This window comes from Mustela nigripes, chromosome 6 (assembly GCF_022355385.1).
Source record: "Mustela nigripes isolate SB6536 chromosome 6, MUSNIG.SB6536, whole genome shotgun sequence".
Taxonomy (NCBI): Eukaryota; Metazoa; Chordata; class Mammalia; order Carnivora; family Mustelidae; genus Mustela; species Mustela nigripes.
In genome coordinates, this window is record NC_081562.1 from 127,694,657 (window position 1) to 127,716,693 (window position 22,037).

At 37.2% G+C, this 22,037-nt stretch overlaps 1 long non-coding RNA gene across 3 annotated transcripts in view; it reads left to right on the forward strand.

Annotated features, from left to right (window-relative positions):
• Positions 1-22,037, forward strand: part of LOC132020894 (uncharacterized) — a 193,287-nt gene that overhangs the window by 145,217 nt on the left and 26,033 nt on the right. The window lies entirely within an intron of this gene.

The window sequence follows — 22,037 nt, forward strand, 5'->3', positions numbered from 1 at the left end:
AAAAAAACTTTAAACAACTTTAAAACAAGCGAGCCTCCCAAACAAAAAGCAAAATAAAGAAATGAACTTAACTACTTTTTAAGAATTTTTTATTTAAATTTCATTTAAGGTAGCATATACTGTATTATTCATTTCATGGGTAGAAGCCAGTGATTCATCAGTTGCATATAACACCCATTACTTATTCAAGTGCCCTTCTTAATGCCCATCACCTATTACCCCATCGCCCCACCCACTTCCCTCCCAGCATCTCTCAAGTTTGTTTTCTAGAGGTAAGAATCTCTTATGGTTTGCCTCCCTCCCTGTTTTTTCTTTTTTCCTTCCTTTCCCTATGTTCATCTGCTTTGTTTTTTAAATTCCACATATGAGTGAAATCATGTGGTTATTGTCTTTCTCAGACAATATTTCACTTAACAAAACATCCTCTAGTTCCAAGCTTTCATTCTTTTTGATGGCTGAGTAGTAGTATTCCATTATGTATATATTTGCCACCTCTTCTTTATTCATTCATCTGTCAGTGGACATCTGGGCTCTTTCCACATTTTGGCTATTGTGGACATTGCTTTTATAAACATGAGGGAACATATAACCCTTTGAATCACTATGTTTGTATCCTTTGCATAAATATCTGGTAGTGCAATCGCTAGATCTTAGGGTAGTTCTGTTGTTTCCTGACTTGTTAATTTAGCCATTCTGACCAGTGTGAGGTGGTATCTCATTGTGGTTTTGATTTGTACTTCCCTGATGCTGAGTGATGTTGAACATCTTTACAAGTGTCTGTTAGCCATTAGTATGTCTTCTTTGGAGAAATGTCTATTCATGTCTTCTGCCCATTTCTTTACTTGCTTTTTGTTTTTTGGGTGTTGAGTTTGGTAAGTTCTTTATAGATTTTGGATACCAGCCCTTTATCTGGTAAGTCATTTGCAGACATCTTCTTCCATTTCATAGGTTGCCTTTTAGTTTGTTTCCTTTGTTGTGCAAAAGCTTTTTATCCTGATGAGGTCCCAACAGTTTATTTTTGCTTTTCTTTCCCTTGCCTTTGGAGATGTGTCTAGAAAGAAGGTACTGCAGCCAAGGTCAAAGAGGTTATTGCCTTTGTTCTCCTCAGATTTTGATGAATTCCTGTCTCACATTTAGGTTTTTCATCTATTTTGAGTCTATTTTTGTGTATGGTGTAAGAAAGTGGTCCAGTTTCATTCTTCTGCATGTGACTGTCCAGTTTTCCCAACACCATTTGTTGAAGAGTTGCAGATGTTGAGCCACCCCTATGGCCCAGGAATTAATCCCACTTGATCATGGTGAATAATCCTCTTAATGTACTGTTGGATCCTATTAGCTAGTATCTTGGTGAGAATATTTGCATCCATGTTCACCTGGGATATTGGTCTGTAATTCTCCTTTTTGGTGGGCTCTTTGTCTGGTTTGGGGATCAAGGTAATGCTGTCCTCATTAAGTTTGGAAGTTGTCCTTCCATTTCAGTGTTTTGTAACAGTTTCAGAAGAATAGGTATTAATTCTTCTTAAATGTTTGGTATAATTCCATTGGGATACCATCTGGCCCTGGGCCCTTGTTTTGGGGGAGTTTTTTTTTATTATTAGTGCTTCAGTTTCTTTGCTGGTTATTATCTTCTCCATTTTCTAATTTTTTCCTGTTATAGTTTTGGTAGTTTATGTTTCTAGGAATTTATCCTAGAATCCCAGATTGCCTAATTTGCTAGCATACAATCTCTCATAAGATTCTCTTATAATTGTATTTCTTCGGTGTTGGTTCTGATATCTCCTCTTTCATTCATGATTTTATTTATTTGGGTCCTTTCTTTTTTCTTTTTGATAAGTCTGGCTAGGGATTTATCAATCTTATTCTTTCAAAGAAACAACTCCTACTTGTCTTGATTGAGTGGGGTGTTGAAATCCCTTAATATTATTACATTATCATCAATGAGTTTATTTAATTTTGTTATTAATTGGGTTATATATTTGGCTGCTCCCAAGTTAGTAAATAAATATTAACAATTGTTATATCTTCTTGTTGGATAAACCCTCTTATTGTGGTATAGAATCCTTCTTCCTCTCTTATTACAGTCTTCGGTTTAAAATCTAGTTGTCTGATATAATCTAGTAGTCTGATAGTTACTCCAGCTTTCTTTTGATGACCATTAGCATGACAAATAGTTTTCCACATCCTCACTTTCAATCTGGAGGTGTCTTTGGGTGTAAAATGAGTCTCTTTTCTCTTATAAGCAGCATATCTGCGGGTCTTTTTTAATCCATTCTGATACTATGTGTCTCATGATTAGAGGTTTTGCCCATTTACATTCAGAGTAATTAATGAAAGATATGAATTTAGAGACATAGTATTACCTTTAAAGTCACTGTTCCTGTAGATTGTCTTTGTTCCTTTCTGGTCTGTGTTACCTTTGGGCTCTCTCTGCTCAAAGGATCCCCTTTAGTATTTTTTGCAGGACTGGCTTAGTGTTCACAGATTCCTTTAGTTTTTGTTTGTCCTAGAAATTCTTTGTCTCTCCTTCTTTTCTGAATGACAGCCTAGCTGGATAAAGTATTCTTGGCTGCATATTTTTCCATTTAGCATGTTGAATGTATCATGCCACTCCTTTCTGGCGTGCCAGGTCTCTGTAGACAGATCTGCTGCCAGCCTTATGTGTCTACCCTTGTAAGTTAAGGAACTCTTGTCCCAAGTTGCTTTCAGGATTTTCTTTTTATCTTTGAAATTTGCAAGCTCCACTATTATATGTAAAGGTGTTGACCTATTTGTATTGTTTATAAAGGGGATTCCCTATACCTTCTGAACTTGAATGCCTGTTTCCTTCCCCAGATTAGGGAAGTTCTCAGCTATAATTTGTTCAAATAAACCTTTGTCCCCTTTCTCCCACTTGTCATCTTCTGAGACCCCTGTTGTATGGACATTATTTCACTTTATGAAATTGATGGGTTCTCTAAGTCTCCCTTCATGATCTAATAGTTTTCTTTCTTTCTTGAACTTCCTTATTTTCCATAATTTTATCTTCCATATCACTGATTAACTCTTATGCTTCATTCATTCTCATTTTTATAACCTTCACTTGGGACCACATCTTGGTAATAGCATTTTTAACTTCAGCTTGGTTAGGATTTAGTTCTTTCATTTCTACAGTAAGGGATTCTTTAGTGTCTTCTATGGTTTTTTAAAGCCCAGCTAGTATCTTTATAATTGTGGTTTTAAATTCTGGTTCAGACATCTTACTTATATCTGTATTGATTAAATCCCTGGCAGTACTACCTCCTGTTCTTTCTTTTGGGTGAATTTCCCTATCTCATCATTTTGTCCAGAAAAAAACAACAGAAACAACAACAATGGAAAACAAACAAATGAATAAAACAAAAACAAAAAAACAAAAACTAGATCCTGGCTGTGTTTTGGTCTGCTTGTTAAAAGAAACTAGATCTCAAACTAAGAAAGAAAGAAAAAAATACACACACACACACACACACACACACACACACACACATATATATATTTAAAAATAAAATACAATGAAAGGAAAGGAAACAAGAAATATACATATTTAACATATAAAAATGAAAATTAAAAATAAAAAGAATTGAAAAAATAAGAAAATAACTGAAAAAATAATACTGAAAGACTAAAGAATTAAAAAACAAAGAACATTATATACTGTTTGCCTCAAGAGTTGAAGCTCTGTAGCCATTTTTTATCAGTAAACTTGGTGCAAGCCAGTTGTTTGGGCTGGTCTTCTAGGGGCAGGGCCTGTTGTGCTGATTCTCAGGAGGGCTAGCCCTATTATAAATATGCCTTCTTTGAACAGAGGCAGGGCTCAGTGTCAGTGGCTCCAGATTCCACTATGTGGCGCTGTTTTGCTCCATGAAGGCTTTCAGCACCAATGGACCAGATGAATATGGTGGTGCCCCACTCTCTAGCCCCTGGCTCTTTAGTGAGCCCTCACAGAAGAGCAGCCGCTCACTTTTGTCTCCCTGGTTTTTGTCAGAACTCTGTATTCACCTGGCCTATGTTACTGAGAGTTTTTATCTCAGGCACACAACTGAGTTTCAAGACTCCAAATTTTAGACTTCTGGGGTGCAGACCCGCATTGTTCCTCCTCACTTCTGGTCTTTTGCTGTAGCCCATCCCAGGAAAGTGGTTCCACAACCATGCAATGTTTTGCAGTTTATGGCAACATAGAGCAGAAAGCCAGTGCCTGGACTCACTCTTCTCAGCCAGCTTTCCCACTTCTATGCCTGGAAACTTTGCAGCACTTAGGTACTCCCATTCTTCTTGTGACTGCAGGGATCCTGAGATCACACTGTCACACCTGGGTTTCTGCCCCGCTTTGCCACCAGAGCACCTTTAGGCCAGAGATGAAGCCTACTTTTACAGACTTCGTAAAGTTCTGATTTTGTGACCTCCTGCTTATAATACTTTGCAGTAGCCTCCTTAAAGCAGGCTCCCTCCCAACCACTACATTCTTAGATCTATCAGCCTGGATTCAGGTCTCTGCAACTCCTACTTTCCAAAAAGTGGTCACTTTTCTACTTGCAGAATTCTGGCATTTCTTTTCTCAGATCTCTGTTTGACCTCTCAGGTATTCAGAGTGAGTTGATAACTATAGAGCTATATTCGAGGGACCAAACTTGGGGTTCCCCAGTCCTCTGACTTCTTAACTCCTCACCCATGAAATTGACTGTTTACTGAATTGGTGGCGTATTCACATAAGGAGCAGTTAATTCAAGTACATCTCTTGTGAACTATCACCAAAGACAAAAAATATGAAGAAATTCTTAAACTGCTTTAGTAATATTGCTGATGGGAGTGTTAGTTACTGTTATGTGAGATTGTTATATGAATGAATTGTGGGATAAAACAAATGATTAAATATGTTGATATCATTGGGAAATGGAATTAGTTGGACATGAGAGAAAGGAAATAGAAATCTAAGAGTTTAAGTAAAATCCTACAGTTTTGAAGTATCAATATAAATTCATGGTGTATGGAAGTTTCTTTTATAAAAGAATTTATTAGTTCTGTCTATGGGGCTGGAAAAAACATGCAACTCAATTGTAATGAGTACTGCTAGCATCCTAGCCTTAAAACATTCCCACTAAAGGGAACAAAAGTAACTTGGACAAATTGCTAATTCCAGATCTGGAGCAGGAAATTAGAGATGAATCTGGAATGCCTGATCACATCAGAAAGTAAGGAAATGATCAAAGACACAGCTTTAAGGACTTAAGATTGGAAAAGTCTGACTGGAAAATGTTGTGAACAACCAAAAGTGGGATAATCCTTGTATCAGTAAAAATAATAGTGGTAACACATTTTAAAGTATCAATGAATTATTCAAATTCACAAGTCCATTATGAAACTTAAAAATCATTTCTCACTCTTGGAAGATGCAAAGTAACCAACTCATTATTTTAAAAACTGATAAATAAAGGCAAACTGATAATACCAAACATTCATCCTGCCTTATCTATACAAATTTACATTAGTATATTAGTTTGCTATGACTTTTGTAACAAAGTATCTTACTGGTTGGCTTAAACAGCAGAAATTTATTTCTCACAATTCTGGAGGCTGAATGTCCAAAATCAAAGTGAAATTTCTTTAAGTCCTCTTTCCTCAGCTTGCAAATGACCACCTTCTCACTGTGTCCCCACACAGTTTTTCCTCTGTGTACCTATATCCCTGTGTCTCTATGTGTGTCCAGATTTCCTCTTCTGATAAGGACAACCATTCATATTGGATTAGCACCAGCCTTAACAGCATCCTTTTTACTTAGTCACACCTGTAGGGACCCTAACTCTAAATACAGTTACATTCTGAGGTGCTGAGGGTTAAGTCTTCAGTGTTTGAATTTGGGGGAGGGACCACAATTCAGCCCATAATATCTAAGGTAACCAAGCAACTTAGAGGATGTATTTCTTTACAGAAAAATTCTAGTTAATAAACAAAGAAGGTGTAATGGAATTAAATATAACTTTTTGCATTCTATAATGAATTAATACGCTTAAGCAATGGCTAATAACATCACAAGACAGAAAACCAGACATTATGTATCTCCTGATGAAATATTCTTGTCAGAAAAAAAAAAAAAATCAAACCTAAATGTGAAGCCTCTGTCCCTAACTACTGATTTATAGGAACACTGGCAAAGGAGGAGAAGAATGTTAAACACCACCACTAAGGAAGCAATCAGCAAAATCTATGTTACAGGAAGTGCTATAGGCCAAGCAACCCAGTTTCTTCAGTAAATAGAGTGCAAGGGGAAAAAAGGGCAGGGGAGGGGGTGGAATGTGTAAACATTACAGGGACTGAAAAGACCTGTCAAGCTATTGTGATATATGAATCTTCGGGGCATTCTGATTTGAACTAACACTAAGAAATAACTGTGAGACAATTGGGAATCCTGGATACTGATTGGATATCTGTTTATGTTAAGGAAATGTTATTAATTTTGAAGAGTGATAGTAAAAAAAATCCTTACCTTTTAAGAATGCATGCTGAAATATTTCAGAATGAAACAATTTCAAAGTATTTCAGAGGAGTGTAATTCCAGGTATGAATAAAACAAGATTGGCCATGTGTGGGGATAATTATTAAACCTGGCTGATGGATATATGAAGGGTCTTTACTTTCTACTTTTGTGTCTTTTTGAAATTTTCCTCAGTAAAACTTAGAAAATAAACTCCAAATGAGTTCCTATTACATTTGGAATAAAAGTCCTAACCCCTTAAACCCTTTGAAAACCAATTCCAAGACCAGTCTTGAAGCATGTAACTATTATACATGCAGTTCCTTCCGCCAGGAGTGCTCCACCCACAGGTCTCTTTACAGGGTCTTTTTTTTTTTTAAATTTATTTATTTTTTATTTATTTTCAGCATAACAGTATTCATTATTTTTGCACCACACCCAGTGCTCCATGCAATCCGTGCCCTCGCTAATACCCACCACCTTGTTCCCCCAACCTTCTACCTCCCCGCCCCTTCAAACCCCTCAGATTGTTTTTCAGAGTCCATAGTCTCTCATGGTTCACCTCCCCTTCCAGTTTCCCCCGACAGGGTCTTTTAATTCTGGTCTCTGCCCAAACATGAACCTTTACAGGGAGATCTTCTCAGACCTGCCTTGCTCTATACATACCCATCCACTAACCCTGTCACTTCTTATCACATAGGCTTCCTATGAGTCTGTTTTTCTTCACAATTTATTTACTTGTTTTTTTATCTAACTCTCTCACCATACTTGTATGTAGCTTGTGCTATACTTATACATGGCTGTATCTATAGAGCCTAAAGCAGTGTCTGACATACAGTGAGTGCTCAGTAAATATTGTGGAATGAATGTTTAAGTGAAGAGGTTGCCTACCAACTTGTTTTTGGGTTGTTTTTTTTTTTTTTAATCAAGGGAAACTTGATAAAGACCTGAAACCAATGTTATGAATTATCTTAGCAAAACCGAGGTGGTATTTTACTTGTTCGTTTTTTTTGTGGAGAGTGTTGGATGAGGGTGATCAGGCCAGAGAGAGACTGGGGAAATTAAAATGTCTTATCTCAGTGCAGAAGGTGAATGGGAAAAAAATGGCTTCTAGTTGGAGGAAGGAATAGTATTTGATTTTGTCATATATATAAATAAATAATGGTTTAAATATGAGCATTAAAAATAGTGAGATAAAACATTGTACGTAAGCCTCTAAGAAAAAAAAAACAGTAAAAATAGTAAAAAAAAATCTTTTGGTAAACTAGGAATAAAGGGGAATTTCCTCACCTTGCTAAAGAATATCTACAAGATGGGCGCCTGGGTGGCTCAGTGGGTTAAGCCGCTGCCTTCGGCTCAGGTCATGATCTCAGGGTCCTGGGATCGAGTCCCGCATCGGGCTCTCTGCTCAGCGGGGAGCCTGCTTCCTTCTCTCTCTCTCTGCCTGCCTCTCAGTGTACTTGTAATTTCTCTCTGTCAAATAAATAAATAAAATCTTTAAAAAAAAAAAAAGAATATCTACAAGAAACCTACAGTTAATATCATACTTAACAGTGAGAGTCTTGAATCTTTCCAGCTAAGATGAGGAACAGGGTAAGGATGTTCCTTCTTACCACTTCTTTTTATCATACTACAAGTCCTCACTGATCAAATAAGACAAGTAAAGGAAATAATAGGTATTCAGATGGGGGAAAGCTGACATAGAACTATGTTTTCAAATGACATTCTTGTCTACGTAGAAAATCCAAAAAAAAAAAAAAAAATGACCCAAAACCTCCTGGAACTAATAAGCAATTTAGTAAGGGTGCAGGGTACAATTTTAGTACACAAAAAATTCAGATACTTTATATATACATCGAGTAACAAGTGGAATTTGAAATTAAAAACTAAAAACACAATTTATATTCAACAAACAGTGTTGGGAAAACTGGACATCAACATGCAGAAGAATGGAACTGCTCCACTTTCTTACACCGTACACAAAAACAGATTCAAAATGGGTGAAAGACCTAAATCCAAGACAAGAAACCATCAAAATCCCAGAGGAGAACACAGGCAGAAACCTCTTGGACTTTTGCTACAGCGACTTCTTACTAGATATGCAACCAGAAGCAAGGAAAAGAAAGGCAAAAATGAACTATTGGGACCTCATCGGGATAAAAAGCTTCTGCACAGTGAAGGAAAATCAGCAAAACTAAAAGGCAGCTTACATTTGCAAATGACATATCTGATAAAAGGTTAGTATCAAAAATCAATAAAGAATTCATCAGACTCAACACCCAGAAAACAAATAATGCAGTTAAGAAATGGGCAGAAGACATGAACAGACATTTCTCCAAAGAAGACATTTCATTTCTCCAAAGACAAATGAAAAGATGCTCAAAATCACTCATCATCAGGGAAATACAAATCAAAACCACAATGAGATATCACCTCACACCGGTCAGAAAGCCTAAAATTAACAACACAAAAAACAAGTGTTGGTGAGGTTGTGGAGAAAGGAGAAACCTCTTGCACTGTTGGTGGGGAATGCAAACAGGGGCAGTCACTCTAAAAAACAGTATGGAGGTTCCTCAAAAAGTTAAGACTAGAACTACTCTGTGATCCAGCAATTGCACTTTGAGGTATTTACCCAAAGGATACAAAAATACTGATCAAAGGGATATATCTATAGCTGCGTTATCTACAACATTTATAGCAGCATTATCAACAATAGCCAGACTGTGGAGAGAACCCAAATGTCCATCAACTGAGGAATGGATAAAGATGTGTGTGTGGGGGGGGTGTAAATAGACTATTACTCAGCCATCAAAAAATGAAATCTTGCCATTTTCATCAATGTGGATGGAACTAGAGGCTATTATGCCAAGTAAAATAAGTCAGTCAGAGAAGGATAGATACTATATGATCTCATTCATATGTGGAATTTAAGAAAGAAAAAAGATAAACAGTAGAGAGGGGGGAAGCAAAAAAAGAGAGAGGAAAATAAACCATAAGAAACTCCTAATGATAGAGAACAAACTGAGGGTTAATAGAGGGAGGTGGGTAAGGGATGGGCTAGATGGGGGATGGGTATTAAAGAGGGCACTCATTGTTATGAGCACTGGGTATTGTATGTAAGTGATGCATCACTGAATTCCACTCCAGAAATCAGTATTGCACTGCATGTTAACTAAAATTTAAACTAAAAAATCATCCAGTTTATATTAGCTTCCAAAATTAATTAATATTTAGGTATAAATTTAACAAAACCTGCACAAGATCTATGTGGGGAAAACTCTAAAATTCTGATGGCTGAAATCAAAGAAGAACTAAATAAATGGAGAGATATTCCATCTTGATGAATAGGAAGACACATATTATCAAGGTCTGAGTGCTTCCCAACTTGACCCATAGATTCAATGTAATAAAAATTCAGCAAGTTATTTTATAAATATCAACAAACTAGTTTTTAAGTATATATGAAGAGGTAAAGGACCCAGAATAGCCAAAACCATATTGAAGGAGAAAATAAAGTTGGAGGACTGACACTTGACTTTAAGACCTATTATAAAGATACAGTGGAGGGGCGCCTGGGTGGCTCAGTGGGTTAAAGCCTCGGCCTTCAGCTCAGGTCATGATCCCAGGATTCTGGGATTGAGCCCCAAATCAGGCTTTCTGCTCAGCAGGGACCCTGCTCCCCGCCCTCCGCCGCCGCCTGCCTCTCTGCCTACTTGTGATCTCTGTCTGTCAAATAAATAAATAAAATCTTTTAAAAAAAATAAAGATACAGTAGTATACATAGTGTGTTATTGGTGAAAGCATAGACAGATCAATGGAACAGAAAACAGAGCTCAGAAATAAACTCAAATAAATATAGTCATGAGATGTTTGGTAAAGGAACAAGACAATTCAATGGAGCAAGGATAGTTCCTTCACCAAATGATGCTGGAACAACTTGACATCCATATGTAAAAAAAATATATAAATATAAATATATATATATGAAGCTAGACACAGAACCTGCACTTTTCACAGAAAATTAACTCAAAATGGCTCATAGACCTATATTTAAAATGCATAAGTATGCAACTTCTAGAAAAAAACATAGAAAACCTAGATGACCTTGGGTATGGTGATCCCTTTTTAGATACACCAAAAGCATTTACATGTAAGAAATAATTGATAACTTGGACTTAATTAAAATAAAAAACTTTGGGGGGCACCTGGGTGGCTCAGTGGGTTAAAGCTGCCTTTGGCTCGGGTTACAATCCCAGGGTTCTGGGAACGAGCCCCATGTGGGGCTCTCTGCTCAGTGGGGAGCATGCTTCCTCCTCTCTCTCTCTGCCTGCCTCTCTGCCTACTTGTGATGTCCCTCTCTCTGCCAAATAAATAAATAAAATCTTAAAAAAAAAAAAAAGTAAAAACCAAAAACTTTTGTTTGGCAAAAGACAATGTCAAAGGAATGAAAAGATAAGCCACAGACCAAGAAGAAGTTTGCAAACTATACATCTGATAAAGTACACAAAGAACTCTTAACATTAAGAAGATATACAACCCAATTTAAAAATGGGCCAAAGACCTAAATAATCACCTCACGAAAGAAGATATGGAGATGGCAAAGAAGCATATGAAAGATTTTCCACATCCTATGTCATCAGGGCAATTTTATTTATTTATTTATTTATTTTTGAGAGAAAGAGAGTGTGTGTACTCTGAGGGAGAGAATTCCTGAGCAGACTCCATGCCCAGCACAGAGCCCACCCTGGGGCTCAATCTCACAACCCCGAGATCATGACCTGAGCTGAAATCAAGAATCGAATAGGACACTTAACCAACTGAGCCACCCAGGAGCCCTGAAAAATGTAAACTTAAACAATGAGATAACACTACATACCTATTAGAATGACCCAAATCCAGAACACTGACAATACCAAATGCTGGCAAGGAATATGGAGCCACAGGAAAACTCACACATTGCTGGTGGGAATGCAAAATTGTATAGCTACTTTGGAAGGGAGTTTGACAGTTTCTTACAAAACTAAACATAGTCTTATCATATGATCCTTGGGATATACACAAAGGTATCACAAATATATCCACAAAAATACCTGCACACGAATGTTTATAACAGCTTTATTTATATTTGCTAAAACTTGGAAGCAACCAAAATGTCCTTCAGTAGGTGAATGAATAAAGAGACTGTGAAATAGTCTTTTTTGAGTAAGTAAAGTAAGTATTTAGTGCTAAAATGAATGAAATAGTGCCAAAAATGAAATTTAGTGCTAAAAACAAATGAGCGATCAAGCCATGAAAGGACATGTAGGACTCTTAAATGCATATTTCTAAGTGAAAGAAGCCAATCTGAATAGGCTATATATTGTATGATTTCAACTATACGACATTCTGGAAAAAGCAAAACTATAAAGACAATGAAAATACAAGTGGTTCCTGGAGTAGGAGGATGAATAGAGCACAGAGATTTTTTAGGGTAGTGAAAATACTCTGTATGATTTATAATTATGAATATATGTCATTATACATTTGTCCCAATGTACAGCATGAAGAGTGAACCCTAAGGTAAACTATATATAGACTTTGAGTGATTATGATGTGTTGATATAGGTTCAGTCTTGGTAACAAGTATACCATTCTAGTGAGTGATGCTGATAATGGGGGAAGCTATGCATGTGAGGTGTGGTGGTGGTTATGTGGGAAGTCTCTGTATCATCCTCTCAACTTTGTGGTAAACGTTAAACTGCTCTTAAAAAAAAAGAGTGGGGGTCTTTTTAAAAGACACAATAGCTGGGTCACCAGGCTGGCTCAGTCAGCTGGGCATCCAAATCCTGGTTGAGGCTCAGGTCATGATCTCAGGATCATGGGATTGAACGGGAGACTGCTTCCCCTCTCCCTCTCTTTCTGCGCTCTGCTTCCAAAACAAACAAATAAAATAAATAAATAAATCTTAAAAAAAAAAAAAAAAAGGCTGTAGCTAAGGGAGTTCATCACCACTAGACCTGCCTTACAAGTATTGTTAAAGTGACTTTCTCAAGCTGAAACTAAAGGATGCTAAACAGCTACATGAAAGCGTATGAAAATATAAACTCTCTGGTAAAGGTAAATATGTAGACAATATGGAATCCTGTATTACTATAATGATGGTATGTAAGTCATTTTCAAGTCAGGTATAGAATTTAGAAGAGAAAAAAACATAAAAATAACGGTAACTAAAAACTTGGTAATGGACACAAAGATAAAAAGATGTAATCTGTGACATCAATAACAGAAAGTGGCTGGGGTGGATATAAAGAAGTAGTTTTTATATGTGATTGAAGTTAAGCTGTTACCAATTTGAAATAGCTTGTTGTAAGATATTTAGTGTAATCTCACAGTAACCACAAGGAAAATACCTAAAGAAGATGCACAAAATAAAATGAGAAAGGAATCAAAATATGTCACAAAAAGGAACAAATCAACAAAACACAAAGGAAGGCAGCAAGAGAGGAAAACAAGGGAAAAATAAGTGCAAGGCATTTAGAAAACAATAAACAAAACAGTAATAAATACTTCCTTACCAATAATGTAAATGTAAATGGAGCAAACTCCCCAATCAAAAGACATAGAATAGCTGAATGTATAAAAAAATAAATGCCAGGGGCGCCTGGATGGCTCAGTGGGTTAAGCCGCTGCCTTTGGCTCAGGTCATGATCTCAGGGTCTTGGAATCGAGTCCCGCATCGGGCTCCCTGCTTAGCAGGGAGCCTGCTTCTCTCTCTCTCTCTCTCTCTCTCTCTGCCTGCCTCTCTGCCTACTTGTGATCTCTGTTAAATAAATAAATAACATCTTTAAAAAAATAAAATAAAATCAATTCCAATTACATGCTGTCTACAAGAGACACTGTTTTTAAAAAAGACTTTATATGAGAGAGAACACAAGCAGGGTAAGGGGCAAAGGGAGAAGCAGACTCCCCACTGAGCAGGGAGCCCAGTGCAGTACTCAGTTCCAGGACCCTGGGATCATGACTTGTGCTGAAGGCAGATTCTTTTTTTTTTTTTTAAAGATTTTATTTACTTATTTGACACAGAGAGAGAGATCCCAAGTAGGCAGAGAGGCAGGCAGAGAGAAAGGGGGAAGCAGGCTCCCCGCTGAGTGGAGAGCCCGATGCGGGGCTCAATCCCAGGACCCTGGGATCATGACCTGAGCCGAAGGCAGAGGCTTTAACCCACTGAGCCACCCAGGTGCCCCTGAAGGCAGATTCTTAACCAACTGAAACACCCAGGTGCCCCAAAAGAGACACTAGTTATGAGGATAGATACAGGCTGAAAGTCAAAGGATGGAAAAAGATATTCTATGCAAATTATAATCAAAAGAGGTTGCCCTATCTGACTTATATCAGACATAATAGATCTCAAGTCAAAAATTGTCACAAGAAACAAAGAAGGACATTATATATTCAAACAACATGCTAAAAGTTCAATTTACCAGGGAGCTATAACAACTATAAATATTTACGCAGTTCACAGCAGAGTAGCCAAATATATGAAACAAACACTGACAAAATTGAAGGGCGAAATAGATTGTAGCACAATAATAGTGGGAGATTTCAATACCCACTTTCAGTTAGGGATAAGTCACCAGACAGAAAATCAGTAAGGAAACAGGATTTGAACAACGCTATGGACCATATACAAAGATACCAAGTTACACAATAGGAAAAGGACAGTCTTTTCAACAAATGGTGTTGGGAAAACTGGATAGCTACATGGAAAAAAAAAAAAAGAAGAAGAAAAAAGTTGAATCCTTACCTTACACCATATGCAAAAATTGATTCAAAATGGAGTAAAGACCTAGATGTAAGTCCTGAAACCATAAAACTGCTAGAAGAAAATATAGGGAGAAAGTTCCTAACATTGGATTTGGCAATGATTTCTTGGTTATGACACCAAAAGCATGTATGGCAACAAAAACATAAACAAAATACGTCAGAGCTAAAAACAAAAAAAAACAAAAACAAAAACTTGTGCACAGCAAAGGAAACAATCAGCAGCATGAAAAGACAACCTATGGAATGGGAGAAAATATTTGAAAAGGGGCTAATATCCAGAATATATAAATAACTCTTACAACTGAACAACAAAAGACAAAATAACCTAATTTTAAAATGGACAAAGGTCTTCAATAGACATTTCTCAGAGAAGATATACAAATGACTAAACGCACATGAAAAGACACTCAACATCACTAATAATTAGGGAAATATAAATTAAAACCACAATGAGAAATCACATTACGCTCATGAGGATGAACATTATATTAAAAAGCCTAAACAGCAAATAGCAGTTGTTGCTGAGAATAAGGAGAAATTGGAGCCCTTGTGCACTGCTCCGGATATAGAGTGGTGCTGCCATTGTGGAAAACAGTGTAGAGGTTTATCAAAAAAGTTAAAAATAGAATTACCATATAATATAGCAAATCTCATTTCCAGACATATATATACAAAAGAATTGAAACAGGATCTTCAAATATTTGCACACCCATGTTCATTACAGCATTATTCACAACAGCCAAGAAGTAGAACAATCTAAATGTCTATCAACAGATAGATACATAACGAAAATGTAGTATAAGTCAAGCTGAGAGTCTTTTATCATATGGTTTCACATGTGGAGCATAAGGAATAACACGGAGGACATTGGGTGAAGGAGAGGAGAAGTGAATTGGGGGAAAGCAGAGGGGGAGATAAACCGTGAGAGACTGTGGACTCAGAAGCAAGCTGAGGGTTTTGGAGGGGAGAAGGTAGGGGGTTGGGTGAGCCTGGTGGTAGGTATTATGGAGGCCGCGTATTGCATGGAGCACTGGGTGTGGTGCATAAACAATGAATCTTGGAACACTGGAAAAATAAAAGAAAAGAAAAAGAAAATATAGTATAAACATACAATGGAATATTTATTATTCAGCCTTAAAAGAAGGAAATCCTGTCAGATGCACCAATGTAGATGAACCTTGGGGACATTATGCTAAGTGAGATGAGCCAGTCACAGAAGGACAAATACTATATGATGCCACTTTTTTGAGGAATCTAAAATAGTTAAACTCTTAGAAAGTAGAATGATAGTTTCCAGGGCCTTTGGGGAGGGGGTTAAAAGAAGAGTTGCTCAGTGGGTATAGAGTTTCCATTTTGCAAGATGAAAAAGTTCTAGAGAAACATTGAGCAACAATGTACACATAATTAACACTACTGTCATCTACACTTTAAAATGGTTAAGACGGTAAATTTTATGGGATGTCTTTTTGACCACAATAAAAAAGAATACACCTCGAACAACAACAAAAGTTACATGCAGTTCCATTTACATGACACCTTCAAAAAGAGAAAAGAATAGTAACAGAGACATTGAGTAGTTGCTGGAGGCTTGGGGGTGGGAAGAGAGATGTGAAAGGAGGTATTTGGGGATGATGGAGCTCTTCTGAGTGTGGTAGTGCTTACATGAATCTATACGTGTGTTAAAATCCACACCACTGTCCACTCCCCTCAAAATCAAATTTTTGTATGTTAATTTTTAAAATAAACAAAAGATTAAATACCAAATGAGAGCATTTTTAAAATAAACAAAAATACAAATACGCATGATTTAAATACAAAAACGCATGATTCTGTATCATATTGAAATTTAGATCAGCAAATTTTATGTACCCTTGACAGAAATCAGAATCAACTTAAGAGAATTCTATGTAGTAATGACCACTGTTGCTTCTGTGCCATGTTACTGATTGCTTTCTGTGGCCTCGTTTGACATTGTTCTTCCTTTACGTTTTTTTTTTTCCTGTTAATAATTTGGAACTGTTCTCACACTAAGCTTTCATTTTATTCATTTCCCAATGAATGGGAAAGAAGGAAGATTTATCATTCTATCTCTTCTAGTTCTTTTTCTTATATCATGTGTAACACCTCCCAACTTGAATTCACCTAAACACCTAATTAAGGGTTTTTAAAATGAAGTCTCCTAGATTATTTATGAACATGTTAAACAAAGCTGGGTTTGACCTTAAACTCTACCAGGTCTGCTAATCTAAACCATGATCATTCAACCACATGCTGCTTGATTTTAAGCTCTCCATTGTTTACAGTCCTATCTGAGATCCATTTCATGGTATCAATAACTAAAAGAATTCATTTCCATTTCCCTAATGCGTATGCTACCAAATGCTTACGCCAAAGTCCAGATGTTTTATATCCCTTTGTCCATTCATTTGATAATTGCATGAAAAATTTGATCTCACATCCTCTTAGTGGCCACCTACAAGGAAGCAAAGAGCAGTGTGAGTCCATTAGAATCAGTTTGTTCCTGAGAGTTAGATAATAAGTCAGTAAGTAAATAGAAGACATGAGCAATAAAGACAGATGCCCTGTAAAGATAAGCAGATCTTCAGCTTGGAGCAACAACACGTAGAAAAGAAAGAAAGCAAAGCAAACAGTAAGGCAGAGAAATTTCTTACTAAGAAGGATAGCCATCCATGAGTGCACAGACGAAGTTAGAATTAAACAGGCTGATGATGAGAAGTCGTAATAGACTCTGTAATAAATGACACAGGGTGGTTGGATGCAGAGACCAAAGAACAACAGAAAAGTTCGGATCAAAGCTGCACTGTAAAGAGAATTATGGAATGTGAAGACTTGGAGTAAGGTTCCTGTGATGATAAATGAATATAATTGAAAAGAAATAACATGTGGACTCGTTCAATTTGAGACACAAGTAACAGGTCCCAGACAAAATGAGGGGAGCTCAGAAAAGAAGAGCTTAAAAGTGAAAAAATGCTTAAAAAGTGAAATGTTGAAATAACTATAGGGTGTCCTATAAATAGGTCTGGAGCACAGGCAAATAGGCACAACATTGTCAAAGATATCTCTGATCTGTTAAAAAAAAAATAATAAATAAATGAAATAACCTTAAACTCTATTTCTAGATAGGAGACACTGGTGACTCAATTTGTGGGAGGAGAACGGTGAACTTGATCACTAAGGGTGATGAGAAAACACTATGTCTGGTTAAGGTGGTTATAAACTAAAAGGTGATACTGATTATATCATTTCTCCGCATAAAATCTTTATAGAACCCTGACTGAACAATCTTCAAGGCCCTTTGCAAAATGGGCTTACCTCCTCTAGCCTCATCTATACCTCATAACTGTCTTCCAGGTGCTACTTTGCTATCTTACAACCTTCTTACAGGAGAGTTAATGATAGAAAGTTCCTAAGACCAGGCACATAATAAGTGCTTCACAGATGCTAGTTAATTGCCTTTTTAATTCCCCTTTCCTGAGCCCTACATTCTCTGTACACCAGACTGGAGCACACTCTACTCATAACAGTTCTGTGTCTTTTTTCATAACCACTCTGAAACATCAACTCAGATATTTTCTTTGTTGTTAATTTGGCAAAACACTATTCATCATAGAGAACCAGCTTCAATGTCTTGTCTGTTTTGCCCTGCCAGGCAGAAACAATCACTACCCTCTAGCTGACCCCACAGCACTCTGGTTCTATTGCCCAGAATTTTACTTATTTCATTGTTTTTTTTCTCCCACTGACTGCAAGTTCTTTGAGGGCAATCAATTGGTTTAATTAATCTCTGCATATCCAGAGTTTAGCAAAGTTGATCATTCATTCATTCATTCATTCCATCATTACTAATTGGGCATTTAAAATGTTAGAAGCACATTGGATACAAATTTAAGGACAAAGGGTCACTGCTTTCAGAAAACGCCAGTCTCTTGTGGCAGAGAGGTTGATAACTCTAGTTAATGACTTCCAGTGGGATGTCAGGGGATTTGTGATTTCTTCTTCATGCTATTTGTGGATCGTTTGCCTATTTAAAATGAGGATTTAGTAAAATAAAAAAAAGATCGATATTCTATTTTCACTTGGAGAAAAGAGTTGCAGGTATGATGATAGAATTCTATAAGGCATAATGGTGGCACCAAGGAGGAAGCTAAAAGGCACACAGGTCAAGAGAAGCTTTGTGGAGAACAATGATGGATTGCATCCATTAGAAACACTTACAAACAACAGATCTGGAGCCCTGGTCCTGTTCCTCCATCCAGCAGTGTTCTAAGAAATCTGAACTATGCTCAGAGAATTATCTTTGGACTTTGCAATACTTTGGTTTCTTCATGCATATTTTTAAATTATATGCTTAAGAAACCCCACATCTCACACCAAAAAAAAAAAAAAAATACTTGCAGACCACCTAATCTGACCTTCTGACATGATTCCAAGGAACAATTCAGATTTTTATCTAATATTCTGTCATTTGAGTCATTTAAAAATACTTACTGAGTACCACCCTCAATATATACTCTTCCATGAGCAAGAATGGCTCATTAATTTCAATTATTATCTATGACTCACTTTAAAAATAACTACTATTTTTTGGGTACCTGGATGGCTCAATCAGTTAAGCGGCCAACTCTTGATTCCAGCTCAGGTCTTGAGCTCAGTGTCATGAGTTCAAACCCTGTGTTGGGTTCCATGCTGGGTGTAGAGCCTATTTAAATATAATAAAACAATTCTCCTGGTATTTAAGCATTTCATACACTAAGCTTTGCAATATTATCCCCCATGATTTGCTTGAAGAATTGTATCCTAACCATATTTGCCAATCCCCTCCTTGCCCGACCACTTCCCATCTATAGGCTCCCAAACACGCATCTATTACTGATAACCTAAATGCTGGGGATAAGGATGAATGAGGCAGGGTCCCTGCTTTCAAAGAACTCCCATTCTCAAGTCTTCTAAACAGAGGTATGAGTAAAGAATAACTTCAGGTCTCCGTGTTACAATCCAATTTAGTTTCTTTCTCTCTCTCTCTCTCTCTCTCTCTTTCTTTTCTTCCTTCTCTCTCTCTCTCCCCCCTTTCTTTCTTTTTTAGATTTTATTTATTTATTTGTCAGAGAGAGCCTGTGAGCACAAGCAGGGGGAGCAGCAGGCAGAGAGAGACACAGACTCCCCACTGAGTAAGGAGCCCGATTCCAGGAGTCTAGGATCATGACCTGAGATGAAGGCAGATGCTTAACCAACTGAGCCCCCCGGGTGTCCCAATCCTCTCTGATGTAATAGTGAAACTCTCTAGGCACAGACGTTACAATCAGCTGTGATCAAAAAGGGGCTAATGTGGGGCGCCTGGGTGGCTCAGTGGGTTAAGCCGCTGCCTTCGGCTCAGGTCATGATCTCAGGATCCTGGAATCGAGTCCCGCATCGGGAATCTCTGCTCAGCAGGGAGCCTGCTTCCCTCTCTCTCTCTGCCTGCCTCTCTGCCTACTGTGAACTCTCTCTGTCAAATAAATAAATAAAATCTTAAAAAAAAAGGGGGGGGGCTAATGTGTGTGAGGTTTTAAGATCAAATATTTTTTAACAAAACACATCTCCAGATAACAAAATAAATATCTATGGACATGACATGTACATGTGAGTAAATTATATCATTTACTGTGTTACTATAATTATTTTGTATGGGCTGTCTGCATAAATTTCACACATTTTGCTATTAAAGTAACATGTTACACAATTTTATCACTTTCACAATGAGGTTTGCAATATTTTAGAATTGTATGCTTTGCTTTTCTTAACACTGTGATTTATTTTGAGATATTATTATATTTCTGAAAAACCTAAATGAGTGCTAAATTTTAATTTTTAAAGTTAAAAGCAAAAAGCTTATTTTGCAAATTAGCTTTTACAAATCAGCTTTGTTCTTTAACTGCTTCCAGATAACGACAGTAAGAATTCATCTTGTATAGGTTGTTGTGATATTATGATTTGGTCTCCATCCCATTTCTGACACAGAGTTCTGAAAACCTATAGAATTTCCTAAGTGGGGGCGCCTGGGTGACTCAGTGGGTTAAAGCCTCTGCCTTCCGCTCAGGTCATAATCCCAGGGTCCTGGGATCGAGCCCCGCATTGGGCTCTCTGCTCAGTGGCGAGCCTTCTTCCCCCTCTCTCTCTCTGCCTACCTGTGATCTCTGTCTGTCAAATAAATAAATAAAATCTTTAAAAAAAAAAAAGAATTTCCTAAGTGAAAGAGCAACAAAGGTGTCATAGTCATAGCAAACCTCTTTCAACTCCACTGGAGTTTATGTGAATGAAGTGATTTTGGTAAACACCTACAGATGGGGGCAAGTTGCCAGGGGAACCAACCACGAATAGAAGGTTGGAACTTTCAGTCCCACCCTGTGATTTCCAGGGAGGGACCAATGATTTAATCAATCAATTACCTATGTAATGAAGTCACCACTTAAAACCCAAAAGGAAAAAAAATAAATAAAAATAAAAAATAAAAACCCAAAAGGAAGGATTTTGAGAGCTTCTAAGTTAGTGAACCAGAGCACGGACAAATGTCAAACTCCACAGGGACAGAAGCTCCTTGTTTGGGACCTTATGCTATACGTCCTTCATCTGGTGGCTTTTTGACTTGTATCCTGTAGGTAAAAACTAGTAATCTAATGAGTGAAATGATTTCCTGAGTTCTGTGAGCTACTATAGGAAATAGATTGAACCCAAGGAGGGGGTCACGGGAACTTCTGACATGTAGTCAGTCCGTCAGAAGCCCAGCCGACAACTTGGACTTGTAAGTGGCCTTTGAAGTGGGGAACAGTTGTGCAGAACTAAGTTTTGAACCTGTGGAATCTGATGCTGTTTCTGGGTAGACTTTATATGCATGGGTTTATTTCTAGGCTCTCAATTCTATTCTATTCCATTGGTCCATGAGCCTGTTTTTATGCCAGTACCATACCATTTTTATTACTATAACTTTTTCCTATAGTTTAAAATCTTGATGACCATTCTCTGGTGAGAAAGAGGAACACTTGTGCACTGTTGGTGAGAAGGAAAAGTGTTATAGCCACTATGAATAACAGTATAGAGGTACCTCAAAAAATCAAAATATAACAACCATACAGTCCAGCAATCCCACTTCTGGATATTTACCCAAAGGAAATGAAATCACTATATCAGTTCATCAGTGGATGAATGGGTAAAGAAAATGTGAGATATAAGCACACACACACACAGGAATATTATCACCCACAAAAAAGGAAGGAAATCTGCTATTTATGAAAATATAGAACATTGAGGGCATTACACTAAGTGAAATAAAACAGAGAAACACAAATGCAGTATGATCTCGTGTGTGGAATCTAAAAATGCTAAAGTCATAGAAATGGAGAGTAAAATGGTTGCCAGGGTTTAGGATAAACGAGAGGATGTTGGTCCAAGAGTACAAACTTCCAGTGATGAGGAATAGTTCTGTGGGTCTAACACAGAGCATGGTGACGGTAGTTAATAAAACTGTATTGTATACTTCAAAGTTGCTAAGAGAGTAGATCTTAAATGTTCTCACCATAACAACATAAAAAATGGCAATTATGTGAGGTGAAATGTGTGCTGATTAACTTGATTATGGTAACCATTTTGCCGTATATATACATATGAAATCATTATGTTGTACAACTTAAACTTACACCGTGTTCTATCTCAGTAAAGGTGAGGGCAGACTGGGGGAAAACATGAGGGACCC